This window comes from Thamnophis elegans, chromosome 2, assembly GCF_009769535.1.
Source record: "Thamnophis elegans isolate rThaEle1 chromosome 2, rThaEle1.pri, whole genome shotgun sequence".
Classification (NCBI taxonomy): domain Eukaryota; kingdom Metazoa; phylum Chordata; class Lepidosauria; order Squamata; family Colubridae; genus Thamnophis; species Thamnophis elegans.
Genome location: NC_045542.1, coordinates 139923127 through 139946722, shown reverse-complemented (window position 1 = coordinate 139946722; position 23596 = coordinate 139923127).

Below are 23596 nucleotides of genomic sequence, written 5' to 3'. Positions count from 1 at the left end.
ACTAGTCACCCATAAAGCCCTGCATGGTAGTGGATCTGCGTACTTGAGAGACCGCCTTCTGCCAATTACCTCCCTGCGACCAATTAGATCTCATAGATTGGGCCTCCTCCGAATTCCATCAGCCAGCCAGTGCCGGCTGGCAACTACAAGGAGGAGGGCCTTCTCAGTAGTAGCCCCGACCCTTTGGAACGATCTCCCCGTGGAGATTCGTACCCTCACCACCGTCCAGGCCTTCCGCACAGCCCTTAAGAACTGGCTAGCCCGTCAGGCCTGGGGACAAAGATAGCCGCCCCTCCCGAATGATGAATGAATGTTGCTTATTATTTTTTACTATATGTGTCTACGTCATTGTTTGTATTCCCCTTCCTGATTTTATGTGAGCCGCCCTGAGTCCCCTCAGGGAAAAGGGCGGCCTACAAATGTTAATAAACATTCAAACATTCAAACAAACATGAAAAAAATAAATAAAACTCTGACTTTGGTTTTGTCGATTAGATAGATTTGTCATTATAGAAATGGTTAGTTATATACTAATGTGTAAAGGCAAAAGGTTGTGTAGGAAGTTAAAATCCACCCCTCTCCTAGAAAAATGAAATGTCGTGGGAAATATTGAAAAGTCAAAATAGTATATTCTCCTGGATAAGAAACGGAAAAACATGTTTTTAGGCATGAAACAGACTCACTTTTAATAGCCCGACCTTTGGCAATGGGCCATTAAGAGGCCTGGGCCAGTCTATTCTACACAACAAAGGTAGGATTAACCTTCTACCCATCTCATCACATGGCACCTGGGAGGATTGCATCAGCCAGCAGGACAAACAGCTTGGGTCTCAGCACAACCTACAGAGTTTTCCCTGCACCACTACCTGGGAGTCTCACCACCAATCAGAATGCATTTCTTACACAGGAACGGGAAGCTCTGGGATGGGGCTCAACAGAGGGCATAAAACCAGGGGACTCTCAGCATCTCGGCTTCTTTTGTTCTTCACTCAACATCTGGAAGCATGTGATCCCCCTTGTCTGTTCAGGAACTCACGGCATGTGATCCTGTCCACCAACATCTTTCCAAGCAGCCTCCATGTTTCCAGTGTCTTTTTCTCCATTTGGAACTGAACACAGAAGGTCATTTCTTCCAACAGTTGAGGCTGGAGTGTTTTTATCTTGCACTGTGCTTAAAAGAGTTGGAAGTCAATGCTTTTTTTCCCCCCTTGTACCTTACATTTCCTCCCCACTTTTTTCCCTTCCCCTAATTTCCCATTTCTAATTTTTTGTACTCTACATATAGATAAAACAATAAAAGTCATAAAATGAAATAAGCACCCTGGTGTCCATAGGCACCAAAGCCCTCAAAGGTTTCCTAATAACCTCAATAAGCCAATAGCAGCCAGTTTTAATTGTTCCTTATCATTCAATCCCAAGGAAGCAATCTGTATCCTGAATGTTGCTTAAATCTGATAATGGGCTGATAAGGAAAAAAACAAATGAAATTAAAGTAAGTGTTCTTGGTAAGGAAAGAACCTGGACTCCACATGAAATGAAGCCCATTTTGAGTGGGGTTATGAGCAAACAGCATGTTTGCACGTTGGAAAGATTCCTTAATCTAGAGGTGAAATCCAGCAGGTTGTGACAGGTTCTGGAGAACCAGTAGCGGAAATTTTGAGTAGTTTGGATAACCAGCAAATGCCACCTCTGGATGGCCCCAGAGTGGGATGGAAATGGAGATTTTGCAGTAACCTTCCCCTGGAGTGGGGTGGGAATGGGGATTTTGCAGTATCCTTCCCCTGCCACACCCACAAAGCCACACGATGCCCACAAAGCCACGCCCACAGAACGGTAATAAAAAAATTTGAATTTCACCACTGCCTTAACCCCCCTGGTCATTGTAAGTGCTGTAGCGAAGAGTGCGATTGTATAACTATGGTTATTGCCCCACTAATTGTGACCCTACCTGAACTGGTCAGATATAGCAAAGCCTTGGTTACATTGTACTGGTTGCCAGGTGCCTACTGGGCACAATTTAAGGTTCTGGAAATGACTGTTAAACATCTTAAGGCCTAATGTTCAAGGAATCATCTCTTACATTCTGAATGTAGCCACCAAGCTACTTAATTCAAAGAATTAAGTATTAAGAATTCAAAGAAGAATTTCTTGCTACCAGAAGCTTGACTAGTTATTTTGTGAGCAGGAGGCAGGTGGTCCATTTGTTCTCAAAAAGATCACCTGCCTCTTTCTGACTTTGATCATTTCATTCAATCACTATCTTTTGTTGAGGTAGCAAATCTGAAGACAGAGTTTTCATTAGCTATTCCTGGTACTTTATGCATTTTGGTATCAAAACTAAGACATGAACCAAACTAAGAACTTGTACAGACAGTGATAAGCCTTGAACACATGTAACACAGAATTGCTTTAGGACTGGACATTTCATTCCTTGCATTCCTCCTTTTGGAGTTCAGATCATCCCACCTAACCAGAGCAAGAATTGAGCAATGTGTGAATATTGTTTCATTGAACCCATAAGGGGATAATAGGGGTTAAATCCAGCAGGTTCTGACAGGTTCTGGAGAACCAGTAGCAGAAATTTTGAATAGTCCGGAGAACCTGTAGCATAAATTTTGACTAGTTCAGAAAACCGGCAAATGCCACCTCTGGCTGGCCCGAGTAGCAATAGCAGTTAGACTTATATACCGCTTCATAGGGCTTTCAGCCCTCTCTAAGAGGTCTACAGAGTCAGCATATTGCCCTCACAGTCTGGTTCCTCATTTCACCCACCTCGGAAGGATGGAAGGCTGAGTCAACCTTGAGCCGGTGAGATTTGAACCGCCGAACTGCAGATAGCAGTCAGCTGAAAAGGCCTGCAGTACTGCACTCTAACCACTGCGCCACCTCGGAGTGGGGTAGGAATGGAGATTTTGCAGTATCCTTCCCCTGGAGTGGGGTGGGAATGGAGATTTTTCAGTATCCTTCCCCTGCCACACCCACCAAGCCACACCACTCCATGCCCACCAAGCCACACCCACAGAACCGGTAGTAAAAAAAAAATGAATTCCACCACTGGATAATAGGGAGTCAAATGATATCACATACATCATTATATCTTCATGGTTTGCTCTGCACACCAATAATTAAATCCAAAAAGGGGTTTGCCAAGTTCTACTTACACAGCAGAGATTTCAAAATATCACCCTTCCCATATCACCCTTTAAATTTCCCTCCATAAATTTGCTTTTGAGATTCAAGTCAATATGGAAGAAGGGATAGGTTGGACGACTACCATGCGCTATCCGGGGGAAAGGGGTGTTGCGTCCCCTTGAAGCAGCAGGCAGCCAAGCCACGCCTTGCAGAAGGCTGATTGGTCCTGGCGTGGCTGCCGGCCGGTGGGAGAATTGCGGCCACCCCATTGGCCGGCCGCCTGACAGCTATCAGTATAAATAGCTGTCAGGCGGGGCTGTCCAGCACGCGTGTTCTGAACTTGCTGTTTGTGTTATTGTTGTTAATAAAGGTTCAGTTATTTACCTCAGCGCCTCCTCGTACTTAAAAAGTTGCAGATGGTCAGCCCTTAAAGGTGGGGTAAGTCAATAAAATGACACTTCAGAGATTCCTGGAAGTCTACCTTATTGTTATATGGCATATTAATATAGGTTTTGAAAACCTACTTTGTTTTCCAACTTTGGATACCAAAGTCCTTCTCAAGGCCCATCTTAAATCTCTCTGCACAGATGGTGGTTTCTACTTAGGTAAGACACATTAATATCTAGTGCACAATTCATTATTAATTAGGGCAATTATAGCTTAAAATTAAACTGAATCGTGTTTCAAACTTGCTAGAATTAATCACACTGCCAACATACTTAATTGTGGACAAGAATGAGAAGGATTCTGTCTATCCTATTGACTGTACATAGGCTGGGCTTACACATGATGAGATCTGCTATGCAATGATGTACATGTTGAACTATAGTTGGTTGAGTTCACAGAATATGTTATGCCAAAACCTTGATTTAAACAGTGCAATGTTTAATTTCATATCATATGCTAAGTTAAAACAATGTTTGACTTAGAAAATGTTTTGGGGAAGCTGAAGAATCACTGGAGATTTGGGTGAAATACCATATGCTGCATTTCAACGATAGGGCAGCATCAGATCAACTGAATTCATTTATATTTACATTTGGTGGTTTCTGAGCTTGATTGTTTTCTTGCACATGTAGCATTATCCAGCTAGGTACATCATCAGTGCTAGCAATCTCAACTCTCACCAACAGGGAGGCCAAGCCATTGTATATCTAAAGAGAGCAAACTCCACTCCTTTTTAATAGACTCTCTTCTATTGGTATGTTTAAACTTCTCTGAAATTACATTGAGTTGATCAAAGGCCCTCGGGATTAATACTCTCTACCTTTTTATTAGTTATAATGCAGCTGTTAACATATGCTGTAATCAGAATAAGGCAATCAGAGAAGTCAAGTGGGCAGCAGTGATTGTGTAGAAGCAGCCATTATTTTGACTTTCCTTTTTTTTGACTCCTATTGACTCTAGTGCTATGATGTAATATAGGGGTGAGCAACTGAATTTCCCAAGGGACCACATGAGAAACTGGGATGGTTGCAGAGGGCTACCACTTTCTCCCCTGCTGACCCCCTTCTGCCTTCCACTCTCTACCTCCGTTGCTCCCCCTTGCCACAGCCACAGCCACGGGCCAGATAGGCACAGTCGAAGGGCCATAATGTGGCCCATAAATGCCTAGGTGTAGATTAAGGTGCTGGACTAGTATTAAAAAGATTCACATTTAAGCCCATTCTAAGCAATAGATGCACAACATTGACTCTCGCCAGTCAGGCCAACCTACCTTACTCTGTTCCCAGAATAAATGAAAGAGTCAGGAAGCATGTATATTATTATTTGTAACAACAGAATTGTATCTCAGCAGCCAGTTGTTTCACTGGATTTGGCATTGATTAGTAGTCGGGCCCCACCCAGAGGCCTAGGACATCGTAATGTATTTTCGTAATATGCGTGCAGATCCAAGCAGTGCGGCTTTCTGCATTTGACGATGGTGATTTTGTCAATTTTTAACTGTTTTAAATGTAATTCCAGTGCTTTTGGAATAGCACCCAGTGTGCCAATTACCACTGGAATTACCACTGCTGGTTTGTGCCATAGTCGTTGAATTTTGATTTTTAAGTCCTAGTATTTTGCGATTTTTTCATGTTCCTTCTCAGCGACTCTGCTATCACCTGGTATTGCGATGTTTATGATTGTGACCTTATTTTTCTCAACCAGTGTGATGTCTGGTGTATTATGCACCAGTATTTTGTCCGTTTGTCCGATAGCTTATTCTTGCGCAGCCAGGATTAGTGACTCTGTTTCTTTCTTTAATGTACCTGTTGTTAACCATAACCAAGTTTGTTCACTGTCCACTTTATCTTTTATTTTTTCCAGAAATTGGCCATGCAGTGCTTTGTTCTGCCAACTCTCCATTCTTGATTTTATCACATCTTTTCTATATTCTTGTTTCGTCTATTGGGCCTTCAGTAGATTTTTGTTCTTTACTTCAATTAATAGATGTTCTTGACTTTCTTTTAAATAATCAGCCAGTGCATGTTTTTCTTCTTCTTTTCAGTTGGTTCAGTGATAACTGGTTCTAGTGGTGGTGGTGGTGTTATTTCCTCCCCGAGAGCTTCTTCTGGGAGTTCTACTATAATGTCTTTATTTGTGTCTTGAATATCAGTTATTTCCGCTTGTGATATTGTTTTTTTGGTTTTGCAATTTGCCTGAATTTCCTCAAGTTCAACTTCACTAAACACTTTATTCTTTATAATAAATCACCTTTGATCTGCTAGTCGTTGTTCACTTTGAATCTGGATATTGTTGTTTCCATAATTCATTCGTTCGCTTTAAATAACCTCTTTTTTCTGGCTCTGAGTTGTAGTAACAGGCCATTATGGCACGGTTTTCATCTATTATCTATTACATCTATTATTATACAATTGTATCACAGCAGCCAGTTGTTTCGCCGGATTTGGCATTGGTTACGAGTCGGGCCCCACCCAGGGGCCTAGGACGTCATAATTTTCGTAATATGCATGCAGATCCAAGCAGTGCGGCTTTTGGCATTTGACTGATGGTGATTTTGTCAATTTTTAACTGTTTTAAATGTAATTCCAGTGCTTTTGGTATAGAACCCAGTGTGCCAATTACCACTGGAATTATCACTGCTGGTTTATGCCATAGTCATTGAATTTTGATTTTTAAGTCCTGGTATCTTGTGATTTTTTCATGTTCCTTCTCGGTGACCCTGCTATCACCTGGTATTGCGATGTCTATGATTGTGACCTTATTTTTCTCAACCAGTGTGATGTCTGGTGTATTATGCGCCAGTATTTTGTCCATTTGTATACGGAAATCCCACAAGATCTTGACCATCTGATTTTCGGTGACTTTTTCAGGCTGATGTTCCCACCAGTTTGTTGCTGTTTTAATATTATAATTTTTGCACAAATTCCAATGGATCATTTGTGCTACTGAATTGTGCCGCAATTTATAATCAGTCTGCGCGATTTTTTTACAGCAGCTGAGTATGTGATCAACAGTTTCATCAGCTTCTTTGCAAAGTCTGCATTTGGCATCATCAGAGGATTTTTCGATTTTGGCCTTAATGGCATTTGTGCGGATAGCTTGTTCTTACGCAGCCAGGATTAGTGACTCTGTTTCTTTCTTTAATGTACCTGTTGTTAACCACAACCAAGTTTGTTCACTGTCCACTTTATCTTTTATTTTTTCCAGAAATTGACCATGCAGTGCTTTGTTCTGCCAACTCTCCATTCTTGATTTTATCACTTCTTTTCTGTATTCTTGTTTCGTCTGTTGTGCCTTCAGTAGATTTTTGTTCTTTACTTCGATTAATAGATGTTCTTGACTTTCTTTTAAATAATCAGCCAGTGCATGTTTTTCTTCTTCAACTATTTGCTTCACTTGTAATAATCCTCTGCCACCTGATTTTCGGGGCAGATATAGTCTATCAGTATCACCACGTGGATGTAAACTGTAGTGCATTGTCATTAGTTTCCTGGTTTTTCGGTCCAAAAGGTCCAAATCAGCTTGTGTCCAGTTAACTATACCAGCTGTGTATCTTATAACTGGTATTGCCCAGGTATTTATGGCTTTGATTGTATTTCCACCATTCAATTTAGATTTCAAAATTTTCCTAACTCTGTTGGTGTACTCTCGCCTGACAATAGTTTTTACTTCTCCATGCTTGATGTTATCCAACTGCAGAATGCCTAAGTATTTGTAGGCTTCATTTTCTTTGCATTTAATTAATTGGCCATTGGGCATTTCAATTCCCTCACATGCAGTGATTTTGCCCCTTTTTATGGATACAGTGGCGCATTTTTCCATGCCAAACTGCATTGAAGTATCTGTGCTGAATACTCGGACGGTGTTTGTCAATGATTGGATTTCTATTTCTGACTTTCCATAGAGTTTCAAATCATCCATATATAGTAAATGTGAAATTTTTTCAGCTTCTTTGGCTGTTTGGTAGCCTAATTTCATTTTTTTTTTAAATTACAGATAGTGGGATCATTGCGATGATGAAGAGAAGAGGTGAAAGTGAATCACCCTGGAAAATTCCTCGCTTGATATTAACCATTCCGTAGATCTCATTCCCTACCGCCAACTCAGTTCTCCATTGTTTCATCGCCTTTTCAGTAAAGGATGTAATATTGTTGCTAATGCCAGTTGTTTCTAAGCATTTTATGATCCAACTATGTGGCAGTGAGTCAAATGCCTTTTTGTAATCAATCCAGTTCGTTTTTCTGTTCTTACAATTTCTAATATCCTTTTATCAATTAGAAGCTGATCTTTTGTGCCCCTGCTCCTTCTTTTGTTGCCTTTTTGCTCTACTGGCAAGATGTTGTTTGTTTCCAAATAATCCATCATGTTATCTGCCTGTGAGTAATTTGAAGGTTGTTGGCAAGCATGTTATTGGTCTGTAGTTTTCAGGTGTTGTTCCTTTAGTTGCATCTTTCTGAATCAAGTATGTTTTTCCAGTTGTCAACCAATCATCAATTTGGCCCTTTTGTAAAATTTCATTCAGTTGCCTGGCCATTATTTATTATTATTATTATTATTATTGTTGTTGTTGTTGTTGTACAATTGTATCACAGCGGCCAGTTGTTTCGCCGGATTTGGCATTGGTTACTAGTTGGGCCCCACCCAGGGGCCTAGGACATTGTAACGTATTTTCGTAATATGCGTGCAGATCCAAGCAGTGCGGCTTTTTGCATTTGACTGATGGTGATTTTGTCAATTTTTAACTGTTTTAAATGTAATTCCAGTGCTTTTGGAATAGCACCCAGTGTGCCAATTACCACTGGAACTACCACTGCTGGTTTGTGCCATAGTCGTTGAATTTCGATTTTTAAGTCCTGGTATCTTGCGATTTTTTCATGTTCCTTCTCGGCGACCCTGCTATCACCTGGTATTGCGATGTCTATGATTGTGACCTTATTTTTCTCAACCAGTGTGATGTCTGGTGTATTATGCGCCAGTATTTTGTCGGTTTGTATACGGAAATCCCACAAGATCTTGACCATCTGATTTTCGGTGACTTTTTCAGGCTGATGTTCCCACCAGTTTGTTGCTGTTTTAATATTATAATTTTTGCACAAATTCCAATGGATCATTTGTGCTACTGAATTGTGCCGCAATTTATAATCAGTCTGCGCGATTTTTTTACAGCAGCTGAGTATGTGATCAACAGTTTCATCAGCTTCTTTGCAAAGTCTGCAATTGGCATCATCAGAGGATTTTTCGATTTTGGCCTTAATGGCATTTGTGCGGATAGCTTGTTCTTGCGCAGCCAGGATTAGTGACTCTGTTTCTTTCTTTAATGTACCTGTTTTTAACCATAACCAAGTTTGTTCACTGTCCACTTTATCTTTTATTTTTTCCAGAAATTGACCATGCAGTGCTTTGTTCTGCCAACTCTCCATTCTTGATTTTATCACATCTTTTCTGTATTCTTGTTTTGTCTGTTGGGCCTTCAGTAGATTTTTGTTCTTTACTTCGATTAATAGATGTTCTTGACTTTCTTTTAAATAATCAGCCAGTGCATGTTTTTCTTCTTCAACTGTTTGCTTCACTTGTAATAATCCTCTGCCACCTGATTTTCGGGGCAGATATAGTCTATCAGTATCACCACGTGGATGTAAACTGTAGTGCATTGTCATTAGTTTCCTGGTTTTTCGGTCCAAAAGGTCCAAATCAGCTTGTGTCCAGTTAACTATGCCAGCTGTGTATCTTATAACTGGTATTGCCCAGGTATTTATGGCCTTGATTGTATTTCCACCATTCAATTTAGATTTCAAAATTTTCCTAACTCTGTTGGTGTACTCTCGCCTGACAATAGTTTTTACTTCTCCATGCTTGATGTTATCCAACTGCAGAATGCCTAAGTATTTGTAGGCTTCATTTTCTTTGCATTTAATTAGTTGGCCATTGGGCATTTCAATTCCCTCAGATGCAGTGATTTTGCCCCTTTTTATGGATACAGTGGCGCATTTTTCCATGCCGAACTGCATTGAAATATCGGTGCTGAATACTCGGACTGTATTTGTCAATGATTGGATTTCTATTTCTGACTTTCCATAGAGTTTCAAATCATCCATATATAGTAAATGCGAAATTTTTTCAGCTTTTTTGGCTGTTTGGTAGCCTAATTTCATTTTTTTTAAGATTACTGATAGTGGGATCATTGCGATGATGAAGAGAAGAGGTGAAAGTGAATCACCCTGGATAATATCTTATTATTATTATTATTATTATTATTATTATTATTATTATTATTATTATTATTATTTCTTTTATTCATTAAACATGAAACTCAATCAACTGAACATTTAAAATATATCACAAATATCATTGACTGGTGCTGATGGTTGATACGGGTTGCTGCCAGTATCCTAGATACCAAGTACCTTCATAAAATGTATGATGTTCTGAGTAGCGCAGGTTTTTGCAGTTCTGCTGGTATTAGAGCAGGAAGCTGCAATTTTTTGATGTACTTTGTAAAATTCTTGGACATGGTACCAAGAACCCCAATGACAATGAGTATCGCTGTTACATGCTTCTTCCAAAATCACATTTTGATCGATAATCAGCTTGTGGTATTTCGTGATTTTTTCCCCAAGTTATTTTTCTTCAACTCTGGTGTCTCTTGGTACAGCAATATCAGTACATTTGGTTTTCGACAACTGTGATGTCTGGCTTGTTGTCTTCCAAATGATGATCTGACAAGAACTGTGGTATCTGGCAAAATTATTATTGTTGTTGTTGCTGCTACAGGTATTCTTCGCTTAGCAACTACCCCATTTAGTAATCATTTGCATTCGATGATGAAAATATAACTTTATGACTACTCCTTGTATTTACAACCTTCGACAAAGGTAAGCTGTAGAAAGATCACAAGCACAGTTGCGGTTTTATTTAATGACCACTTTACTTAACAATCAAATTGCTGATCCCAATTGTGATCGCCAATAGAGGGCTGCCTGCATGATTATGGTTGGTCACACAATCCACCAGATGTTTAGGTTGTTTTTTGCATTTTTATCCACCTATCGGGTCCTTCTTTGACCATGTTAGTGGTATCCTTGCAGGATGTAAGCTGTTCTGAGGAAAGCTGCCTTCCGCAATTGACTGATCATGATTTTGTTAATGCTGATAGTGCTCAAATGGTACTCTAGATGTTTTGGGATTGCATCCAAGGAACCTATCACTGATGGTATTATCTTTGCTTTCTTTTGCCATAGTCATTTTATTTCTATTTGTAAATCTTTGCATTTTGTGTCTCCCCCCCCCCCAATTGTTTCTCTTCAGTCTCCAGATACTGCAATATCCGGCCACTTCTGCATGTTTCCAACCAATACAGCCCTGAGCTTTCTTTTGCCAATGCGGCCCCAATGCTTGCTGATGTTCCATCTTGTTTTAGGTCTCATTCATGGATGCTTTTTATGAAGTGAGATCCATTCGATCACTGCCTTGGTCCACTTGCCATCAGTTCTTCTTGCTTTGTTGAACTAAAAAGATTAGAGATTGACCTATCATGGCAGCCACAATTACAGGTACAATCCAGATATGAAAAAGATAGGAGGGAATATGGGTTTGATAATGAACCAAATCAGCTAGATCAGATTGTAATGGGAACAGATAAAAAATTAATCAAGAGGGTTGATTAGGGTTGGGCTAGGAATTTTGGCTATACAATAGATTTGGACAGGTGGCAGAAATCTTGGAATAGAAATAATCAACTCACAATATCAACACGTATAAAGAAAACCTCTATAAAATGTTTTATAGATGGCACTATTCACCTGCAAGATTAGCGAATATGTATAAAAATAAATTTGTTAAATGTTGTGTTGCATAGTGATGTGGGAGGGAACACAGGAGCCATGGATAAGCCAGTAGGTGTACTTTATTAGTTACAGAAGAGAGATGACAGCAATTCCAATGGTTCCAACGGTCACCAGAGTATTTATAGGCAGCAATAGCCAATCAGAGTACGCTAGCAACAGCTTCTTCTGTGTCCCAACCAATCAGGGAGCACAGAGCAGTTGCTAGCCCTTTTGAATATGACAGAACACAAATCATAATATATAACATGTTGGAAATGCCATCAAATACCAGGTTCATATTATCATTTGTGGTGGATGTGTCCCAAAGCAACAACAAAAAAAAATACTGGGAAAAAATACATAGATAGCTGGAAACTATGACAAAAACAGCACATAAATTTGAAACCTGAGACATTTCTGTTGGGCATGCTTCCAGGAAATTATAATAAAGGTAACACATATTTAATTTTACATATTCTAACAGCAGCCAGGATTGTATATGCACAATACTGGAAAAAGTGGAAACCCTTATAGATGATAATATAGTCAAAAAAATTCTGGTCCTTCTATAAGGACCTTAAGGTCTGGCTGTGTTCCCCAGGCAGTAGGATATAGGACAATGGTGGGATTCAAATTTTTTTTGTCACCGGTTCTGAGGGCATGACTTGGTGGGCGTGGCAGGGGAAGGATACTGCAAAATCCCCACTCCCTCCCGATCAGCTGGCACTCGGGAGGCAGAGAATAGATGGTGGCAGGGCCATCAGAGGTGGTATTTACAGGTTCTCCAAATTACTCAAAATTTCCGCTACCGGTTCTCCAGAATTGGTCAGAACCTGCTGAATACCACCTCTCTCTGTGTCTCTCTCCCTCTCTCTCTCTCTGTCTCTGTCTGTCTGTCTCTCTCTCTCCCTCCCTCCCTCTCTCTCTCTCAAACACACAGACACACACACACTCACACACACACAAATGTATGTATATAATATAAGACATCTTGAGTTCCAAGAGGAAAATTGGATATCAATGTAACAAATATCAATAAGTAATAATCTTCCTCTTCGGTTATATTAAGATACAGTTTGGAGACAAAATTACCTGGAGTTTAGGGGAGCAAATGCAGGCATAAAGCCACCAGCTGGGCATTCCTGGATCATTAGCAACCGAGCAACTCTTCACCCCATTGATTCATGTATCTGTGCCAGGTTTAAGGGGTGATTACTTTCTCCTTCACTTTCTATGCTTCAAAAAAACCCCTCTTAAACTTTGACATATTGATTCTCAGTAACAATCTTCTTAAAAGTGCAAACAAAAATCTCTGTCTCCTTGAAATTATGCTGATACTTTCCTGATGATCTATACAACAATGCAAGGAAGCCATAAAATGTCTGTCAGTGTCTTTATGGACATATGTATAATCCACATAACATAAACTGCAGGTTTATGTGCTCTTTTGTTCTGTATATCTTTAGTTCAGATTACTTCACTGGCGCATTAAAAATGGGTTAGCTCTTATGTCCTAAAATGTATCAATTGCTTTCTTTATGGCTGTTAAATTATTCAATTAGTATTTATTGATTCCTCTTTGCAGGGTAATATAATGACTAACACCACATGATTCATGTCTTATCTAAATATTGTAACAATCCCAATTTCCATTCTGTTCCTTCATTAAAAAAATGGAACAAGATCTCATACAGACACTTTGTTTTCCATAGCATTTATAAAATCCATGTAGTAAATCCCCAAAACCATCTCACCCCAATGGATTCTTAGGTTGAGATGCCCTTCAGTTCCTGGATATTCAAGTGGGATTTTAGTCAAATTATATCTCTGCCCTACTTTGGGGATCACACCAGAAATAGATTTGATCTTCAGGCACCCAATGCCAATCCTTTACATAAGGTAAAGGTTCCCCTCGCACATATGTGCTAGTCGTTCCTGACTCTAGGAGGAGGTGCTCATCTCTGTATCAAAGCCAAAGAGACAGTGCTGTCCAAAGACATCTCCCTGGCCATGTGGCTGGCATGACTAAACACCAAAGGCACACGGAATGCTGTTTCCTTCCCATCAAAGGTGGTTCCTATTTTTCTACTTGTATTTTTACATACTTTCGAACTGCTAGGTTGGCAGAAGCTGGGACAAGTAATGGGAGCTCACTCCATTACATCGTGCTAGGGATTCAAATCCCCGAACTGCTGACCTTTCTGATTGACAACCTCAGCGTCTTAGCCACTGAGCCACTGTGTCTCTATTAATTCTTTCCATATTAGCAGATAAACCCAGCAAACCACTTTTAAAGACCAGTTGTATGATCAGGACTTGAAAACATCTATAAAATTTCTTTCCTTGACTGTTTTAACATTTATTGGGATTTAAGATCTGTGCCATCCCAAAGGAGTAAGGATAAATGGCATAAGTCTGTAACGAGCGGGGAGAGAGATGGAAGTTTTTTTGTATAACTTTCTTTGCTTAGCATTCTTTAGCTCCATGTTTATAGAGAACTTGATCTAGTTAGAGGAATAAGCCCATCCAACCGACTTCAGCAAGAGAGTTAAGTAGGTGATTAAGTATTCTTATTTAAATCCATATGACTTCACAGGGCTTAAATTTGCATGAATTCTGCAGTGTTCTGTAACACTGGCATGACACAAGGTTGGAATAAATTTTCCTTTACCTGTTTATATGTTATTCATCTTTCTTCTCACTCAGGCAATTTCACTGTTCAAAGTTATAGGCCCCTACGGCCTTCCGTGCTATTCTAAGTTTATGTTTAGAACAGTTTTTGCAGTATTGTCTCTCTTACCCAAGTGTATTTCTAAAATACCCTGCCAATCTTGGCTGCTTTAATTTCAAGAAGGGTGTCTACATGCCAGTGGTGGGATTCAATTTTTTTTTACTACCGGTTCTGTGGGCATGGCAGAGGAAGGATACTGTAAAATCGCTATTGCCTCCCCACTCCAGGGGAAGGATACTGCAAAATTCCCACTCCCGATCAGCTGGGACTCGGGAGGCAGAGAATAGATGGGGGACAGGGCCAGTCAGAGGTGGTACTTACCGGTTCTCCAAACTATTCAAAATTTCCGCTACCAATTCTCCAGAACTGGTCAGAACTTGCTGAATACAGCCTCTGTTACATGCCTCCTTTCTAACCTCCCAACCTGCCATGGCCTTCTACATTTAGCACATTAAGCTTTCTGTTCCCTTTTTCTATATGCTATTGATTTTTCCTTTAGTATCGTTGTGCTTTTACTTGGGCTTATAACATATTTGATGTAATGCGGTAGCAATGTTATTGAACTTGCACTTTTTATAAGATATAAAAATTGTATACAATAGGTATCATTTATTCCAGGTATACATTCTTAAGAAAAAAGAAATCTGGTGTATTCCCGAAAACATTTTCTAATATTTTAAAAATGCCTCTTTTATAACAAAAAAAGTGTCAGAAAGTTATTTACTACTGAAGAGGAATCAGTTATTTCCCACTTGAAAAGTAATATTATATGTAACTTCATGCAACTATTCATGTTATGTCACCTGCTGTTCTCTTATAATAAGATCTATTATACTGTCTAAATTTGAAATAAAGTTATTTCTAGAAGGAAGGAAGTATAGAGAGTATGTATTTGTGATGAGGAAAAGATGAGGAAAAATGTAGTTAGCCATCTATGCTATAAGGTAAAAGTAAACGTATTCTCCTCACACATAAGTGCTAGTCATTCCCGACTCTAGGGGGCAGTGCTCATCTCCATTTCAAAGCCGAAGAAGGTGCACGGAACACTGTTACCTTCCCACCAAAAGTGGTTCCTATTTTTCTACTTGCATTTTTTATATACTTTTGAACTGCTTGGTTGGCAGAAGCTGGAACAAGTAACAGGAGCTCAATCCGTTACGTGGCACTAGGGATTCAAACTGCCAAACTGCTGACCTTCCTGATCGAGAAGCTCAGCTTCTTAGCCACTGAGCCACTGTGTCCATCTATCTATGCTATAGACATATCCTATGCTTTCATTAATGACTTGAATGAAATCAGACTGCCTTTTTTTTCAATATCAAGAAAAACTCTGAAATGACAATGACCTCTTTAGAAAATGAGTTAAAATTTGGGCTTCTGCTTAATAAAGTGGATGCTAGGCAGAGAGCTGTGAAATAACATGTATGCAGCAATCATATATTCATTAATGTTGTGGGGGAGGGGGGAGTCCAATTAGCAGAGGAGTGAAAGTATAACATGGTAAAAGTTTTTCAATTTGTTGATCAACAAAAAAAAGTAATTGATTACTAATGAAGATAGTTTGGCGTTTCAAGCTTTATGTATGGTGAAACGATAGCTTATGACTCACGGAGGGAGAAAATAAGAGGCATGCCTTGTAGAAAGTTAGAAAAGGAAGTGAAAGAAACTTAGAAAGCATATGTTAGAAATGTCTTACAACTTTAGAACATGATAGTACTAGTAGACTGCAACTCGTTCAGTAATAGGCTTGGACTGTTCCCTTTGTGTATTAACACACTGATTGTCCTTGGCTTACAACCATTTGTTTAGCAACTGTTCAAGCTACAACAGCACTGAAAAAAGTGATTTGGAACCGGTCCTCACACTTACAACCAGTGCAGCATCCCCTAGAGTCATGTGATCAAAATTTGGGAGCTTGATACCAGGAATGTATTCATAATACCTAGCCTCCAACAAAGAAAGGCACTTAACAATTGCATGATTCCCTAACGACTGCAGTGATTCATTTAACATGATCATAAAATAGGGGGTGACTCACTTAACAACCGCTTAGGAAATTCTGGCCCTAACTGGAGTCATAAATCGAGAACTACCTGTACTCATTAAGCGTATCTTATACTTCTCTAAGCTAGATGATTTCTGCCAAAATGCCTGAAATCAAATTCCTTAGTCTTTACTTTTACCTGTCAAGCTAGGGAAAGCTGCAGATGCTATTACTGGCACTGCAGGAGGAAAGGGTACATGTATAACTCTGGGTATCTGTATGGAGAGAGATGCGTGAGATGTGATACTGACCTTGATTGTGTGGCTGCCAGCAAATTTATCACAATTGGCGGAGTAATGGCCACTATGCTAGCTTCAGCCCCCAACTGTATCTGTTGACTCAGCCATCCAGTGCTGAACATACTAGTGAAAACAACTTGTGAAAGCTCCAACTGTGAAGACAAATCTTGTAATAATTTGTGGAAATTACTCACAATAAAACAATGACCAAAGAAGCAGCTCAGGAATCTGGAGCTGTGGTAATGTAGAATGCAGTGTTGCAGGCTAACTCTGTCCACTGCCAGCAGTTCAATCCCGACAGGCCTCAAGATCCTGCATTACAACAAATGTATTTCCCTTGTGATATGTCCTCTCATTGCTGAATTCAGTTAATTTTCCCCAATGAAGGTTGAGTCAGCCTTCCATCCTTCCAGGGTCAGTAAAATGAAGACCCAGATAGTTGGGGACAATGCTGACTCTGTAAACGACTTAGAGAGGGCTGTAGAGGACCATGAAGCTGTATATAACGCTATTACTACTTTGGTAAACGAATGTATTTCCCTTCTGATACGTATGTCCTCTCATTGCTGAATTCAGTTAATTTTCTCCAATGAACGTAACCTAAATATTGTTCCTGCTGTAGATCCATGCATGGATTTCTGTAACCCCATTAAGATAAGTGATTGAAGACAAGGCAGAAAGTAAGCTCTGATACAACTATTTCAAATCAATGCTGATTATTATCCACTGTTTGAATGGATTATAGTGTCAGTCAGACAGTATAATAGTGTGGTTCAAACAGTCATTGGTTTAGTGACTGTTTAAAGTTACAATGGCACTGAAAAAAGTGATTTATGTCCTTTTTGTCATAGTTAAGACTGTTTCAGCATCCCCGTGGTCACATGATCAAAATCCAGACATTTGCCAACTGACTCATGCTTATGACAGTTGTAGTGTCCCAGAGTCATGTGATAACTTGACAAGCAAAGTCAATGGGGAAGCCAGATTCACTTAACAATCGTGTTACTAACTTAACAACTTCAGTGATTCACTTAAGAACTGAAGCAAGAAAGGTCATTAAAAAGTGTTGTGAGTTTTGTGGGGCAAATCTCACAACAAATATCTCGCTTAACCATAGATATTTGGGACTTGAATGTGGTCCTAAGTCGATCACAAACTGCTGTGTTACCTTTGTTATAACATAAAACAGCTAACTGGAGCGAGCCCAAAATATCAAGCATGGAAAATAAAATAAAATGATTTTTTTTCTCTTGCGATGTTACCTGAACAGCTATTGTCCTTGTATCTTTTATATGGCTTTCGCTCTGGCCACAAAACTTGAAAGGAATTGGTCGTGTTCCCAGAATGAAGTATTTTCTTCAGGTATTCAAGAAAACCTTTTCATATACATTCCTTTGAACTGGAATAATGCTTGTCAATTAGCATTTTACTTCCTTAAGATGCAATGATCAAAAGAAGTATCCCCCATGTAACAGAAGGAAGAGGAACAGAAAGAAGTAAGGACAGGTCTACTGAGAAGGGGATTAAATTTTTCGTATTACCGAGCTCTAGTATAGTCTTCAGAACAAACAAGTTCAGATACAGGCAAAAATTCACTGTACGGATCGTCCTCCACTTATGATCATTCATTTAACAACCATTTGAAGATACAATGGCACTGAAAAGAATGATATACAACTGGTGCTCACATTTGCAATTGTCACAGCACCCCCACAGTCATATGATCAAAATTCGGATGCTTGGCAACTTGTTATGTAGGTACCAGATTTGTGGCATCCCGAGTCACATGATTACCATTTTTTTTACCCTCCCAGCCAATCAATGGGGTGTGCCACATTCACTTAATGACTGCATGATTCATTTACAAACTGCAATGATTCACTTAATAACCTTTGCAGAAAAGGTAGCAAAATTGGGTGTGGCTCCCATAATATAAATGCTTTGTAATGGTAATTCTCGCCCTGATTATAGTCATAGGTCAAGGACTCTCTGTCATTATAATTATAGTAAAATAGCTGGTACTGCCTCAGTATCTTTTGGGTAAGAATCACAGTTCTTCACTAGCTGCATTTAGCAGCTTTAAGATAGCTAAAGTTTATTTCCAACCGAAGAGCAAAAGATGTACTTTTTTCCCATACTGTACAATCTGATACAATCGGGCACAAACAAGGTGGAACAGGAAATTAAAGAATTATTAAATAGATGAATGTTTTTAATTAAATTTATAATCAGAAGGCAAAGCATACAAAGCTAACCTAAGATTATTGCACATATTAAAACAATCAGGAATAAATAAAGAGCATTCAAAAGGGGAGAAAAGAAAGATGCTTAGGGAAACCAGTGCTAGCAAATGAGGAAAAAGAAATGGCAAATGCAGGAAATAATGGCAGTCTTTCTGAGGTCTTTGGCAAACCAAAGGAAGCAGTCTTTTTGTCCAGTCTGGCCCTCAGGTTCTTCATTACCCTGCAGCTAGAATTTGTTGGTCCTGGATGGCTGAGGAATTCTGGGTGTTGAAGTCCACATATCTTAAAGTTGCTAAGGTTGACAAACATTGACTTATGAACAAGAATAGCACAATCTCTTATAGGTTTAAAGCAGTGTTTCTCAGCCTTGGTAACTTGAAGATGTGTGGACTTCAACTCCCACAATTCCCCAGACAGTATGAGTGTTTGGGGAATTCTGGGAATTGAAGTCTACACATCTTCAAGGCGTCAAGGTTGAGAAACATTGGTTTAAACTCAAGTATTGATATGTACCTTTCTCATTTGTTTTTGCTTTAATGTTTATGGTAACACGTTACATCTTTGGCTCATATAAAGGCACTTTGTTCCTTGTATGGTCTTTTAAAATACTGACTGGTCATTTCCCTCTTCTAAAATAACTTGACATGCATGCTAATTTATTAGTTTGAACAAGTAATTTATATCATTGTACATGAGCTGTCCATTTAGAGGTAATGGAGAATGGCCTTGATTTTCTTCTGTATATCCAATGCCTCCTGTTCAACCTATCTTACAAAACTATATGACCAGAAGTTATCCAACAGGAAGGGTTCACCACAGTCCCAAAATGCTAAACATCCAGACATTAATTTTAATTTCCATAATTATGCAAAAAATAATATGACTGTATAAAGTCTGCATTCTGAATTAATGCAGTGTTTCAGAATTCTAAAAACACCTGCCTATTTTCAACGTATTCCTAGGATACTGATCTAGAATATTAAGTTTCAGATGTGAGCTTTGCTAAAACATTATAATTTGAGATGATGGTATTAGAATTACTAACTCTGAGAAAGTCAATACTCCATTTTTACAATACGTTACGTCCATTGTATCCTTATGTAAACCTAATAGTATTAAAAACAAATATACCATTACCTTATTCTTTAGGACAATTAAAAGCACAAGCTCGGATGGAATTATTTTTAATACCTGTGTTAATCAGCTAATTACAAGATAATACTCTTGCTGTTACTATTATTATATACATATGCTAAACATTGCGCTGCTTGGTCATGCCATTATGCAATAATCTAGTTAAGTCATTCTACCAATTACAGTAGATCTGAAATTTTAAAAATTTGTAAATAAAGAGTAATCACGATAGATAGAAATTAGCCTATACTAGGCTGATTGTACCCAAAAATATTGATTGATTGATTGGTTGATTGATTCACTGACTGGTTCACTGACTAACTGATTATGTACCATCTTGTCACTGTCAACTCTCAGGGGCCACGCAGACATATTTTCTCCATGACTACCATCCTGGTCTTTCAGGTCTTCAGTCTACCCAGCTTGTTACTGGTCATCTTCTCCTTCTCTTTCCTTTTATTTTTCCCCAGCATTTAGGTCTTCTCCAAAGTCTTTGCATGAAGTTCAAAGAGTGCATGCTCACCTTTGCAAACCAGTAGGGAAAGTACGTGAATACCACCCCTGCAGTAGTGGGTTTCAATTTATTTTACTACCTGTTCACTCGTGCACATGTGCATGCATATGCAGTCATGTGATGCTTTTGCGCATGTGCAGAAGCATCTGGGTGGGTGGGCAGAGCCTCCTGCCGTCACCACTACTGGTTCACCTGATCCGGAGTGAACTGGCAGAAACTCACCTCTGCACTCCTGGTATGGATGTACATAATATTTGTTTGTTTAATCAATTTATATGGCCTCCTATTTGCTAAGTAGCTCTTGGTAGTTAATGTGAGATAACAACAACCAGAGAGGAAATTGGTAAAAATAATAAAGTATAGTAAGGTAAAATATGCTATGGCAGGAGCCAGACATATATCACATAGTAGGTTGTTCTGAAGACCTGGACCAATGCCAACAAACAGAGAGAGAGGCAAATGATAGATAGAAGATGAATGAATAGATGGATGGACAGATGGATGGATGGGTGGGTAGAGGGATGGTTAGATAGATAAATGATATGCAGAAGACAGATGAGACACAATATATATAAAGATAAAGGGAGGGAGAGATGATAGATAAAGATAGATCACACATAAACATGCACATTCAATTTTATGGAATGGCCATGACATTTCTGGTAGCAGGCCATAGCCAATGTAAAATATATTTGGATGGGTAATTCATTTTTTGAGAACTCCCTCATAATTCACCTTACCAAATCTAGACCATATTTATTACATGTTTTAAGTTACATGTCCGTAGAGAATTTGCCATATTTTCAGATATATTTCATAATGACTGGGAAATGGATCATACTCTTAAGAACAGGATGTAGAAAATTAATTCTGTTTGGAGCTTGGTTAGCAACCCAATCTCAATCTTACATATTTTCAAAAGTAAATGTCCTTACATTGACATATGCTCCTTCGTACTGCTACAATGTGATCTTCTAACGAAAAAATATATAGGGGATGAATCTAAACTTGTCATATTAACGGCATTGAAATTGATAAGCTTTGACAGAGGTTTATAACTTCCTTGATTAATTTACATGCACCTGCTCTAAACATATCTGGATACCACTTTTTAGTCAAAGGTAGCAAAGGTAATTATGGAAACTAACCTTTTTTAAAATGTGATATCTGCTGGCTAAATTTTCTCTCTTTATTTGTTTATGCATATTTATATCAACATCGATGTATTATATGTTTATTTTATAAAAGTGTCTTTCTGTATATTTGCAGTCTATTTATATATACAAGAGAGTATCATTGTTGGCACCCTGGTGGTGCCATGCAGTATGCATGTATTGAAAGCTAACTCTGCCCACTGCTGGGAGCTTGATCATGACTGACGCAAGGTTGACTCAGCCTTCCATCCTTCCCAGGTCGGTAAAATGAGGACCTAGATTGTTGTGGGTGTTATGCTGACTCTGTAAAGTGCTCAGAGAGTGCTGTAAAGCACTATGAAGTCAGAGGTGGTATTCGTCCTGTTCTCTATTGTTTAGGCATGAGGCTCCGTCCACCTGGCCCGACATCATGCACGAGCACTGCGCATGCAGAGAAGACAGTGCTCATGTTTGTGAACCGGTAGGGAAGGTAAATCCCACCGCTGTATGAAGTGGTGTATCAGTCTAAGTGCTACTGCTATTCTGTTTTTCTTAAATAATGGTTTAAAAAAGGGTAGGAACCTGTTCATGGGAGTTCATACCGGGGAAGCACAAAATTTCTTGTATCTTGTTCTCCTTGTTCCCCTGTGTGCATGCGCCCTTTAAGCAGGAGATGAGGACATCCTCCTGCAGGAAGCTTTCTAGGGATAAACTGTGAGAAATCTTTCAGTTACTTTTTTAGAAGGCTTGGTCTGAACAGCTTGCAACCTCATTCCTTTCCAGTGCTGTTTCAGCTTAATAAAATTACAGGCAATTTCCACAGTATAAACCTATTCTCTGCATGGTATGAAAAGTACAAGATGAAACAATCGGAAATGCCTTTTCCTTGGTAATCTCTGTAATCCTAAGAACATCCGAGGACTGATGTTGTTCTAGTTACAAGTTCTGAGGCTTTTATCCTTTGAACAAACAAATTTCCCCAACATACCAAATCTCATTTTCTGTGAAAGAGGAAGAGAAGGAGGAAGAAACAGCAGCTAATCAGCTATATGGATGACTCTGGATTAGGTACACAAAGCCAGAACTGCAAAATCATGCCTTCAGTATTTGCTAAACAAAATACAGATGGGACATTTGCACTTGTCTGAATGGCTAGGTCATCAAGTAGCCAATCCTAGCATGGTAGGAATATAAGAAGCAATGGACTCCTTGGTGCTCTCTGAGCTCATTTTTTTTCCCTGCAGACATTTCATTACCCAGCTAGGTAGCATCGTCAATATTACACTGGGTAATTTAATTGTAATAATCGTAATTGCTGATTGAATGTGGAGGCTTCTTATATTACTGATAGAAGACAATATCTGTAGATCAGAGTTGAATGGTGGGATCCTTGGTGCTCTCTGAGCTTGGTTGTTTGTGTTAGAATATTTGTGACTGGGAGAGACATGGTAACAAGATCAGCCAATGAATGCACACATGGGAGCTGAAACAGAACTTGTTCTGTGCTGAGAATTGAAAGTGAAACAAGACTGATCTCTGTTTGCTCTGAACTCTGAGATGCAACTGTTCTCTCCTGCTTGTGTTCTGCTTGTAACTTCTACCACGTTGAAAGAATCTACTATTAGTATTGTACATTTATTCATCTGTTATTATGTATATAAAAAGGTTAATGAATCCAGCTGAATTAGTTGATAATTAGTTATCTGTGTGTGCTTTCTGGCTTTGATTTTTTCTGCAACAAACTCTGTCAGTTTGCTTGCAGACGTTTCATTACCCAGCTAAGTAATATCATCAGCATTACACCGGGTGACGAGACTTCTGCAAGAAAACAACCAAGCTCAGAGAGCACCAAGGACCACACAGTTTAACTGTGATCTTCAGGTGTTGTCTTCTGTCAGTAACATAAGAAGCCTCTAAATTCAATCAGCCTATTACAATTATATCTAACCTTTTGGGATTTCACATAATCTCTACTTGCAGATGACATGCATATTTGAACCTGAGATTTTCTGGGTGTGGAGCAACTACTTTGCAACTAAAAAGTGCCCTGAGGATGAAATCACCATGGGCAATAGAATAGCTTTCAGATTGATTCATGCATAGCAAAATCAGTTCCAGGCACAATCTTCATTTCGTAAGTGCAATATTTACTACGG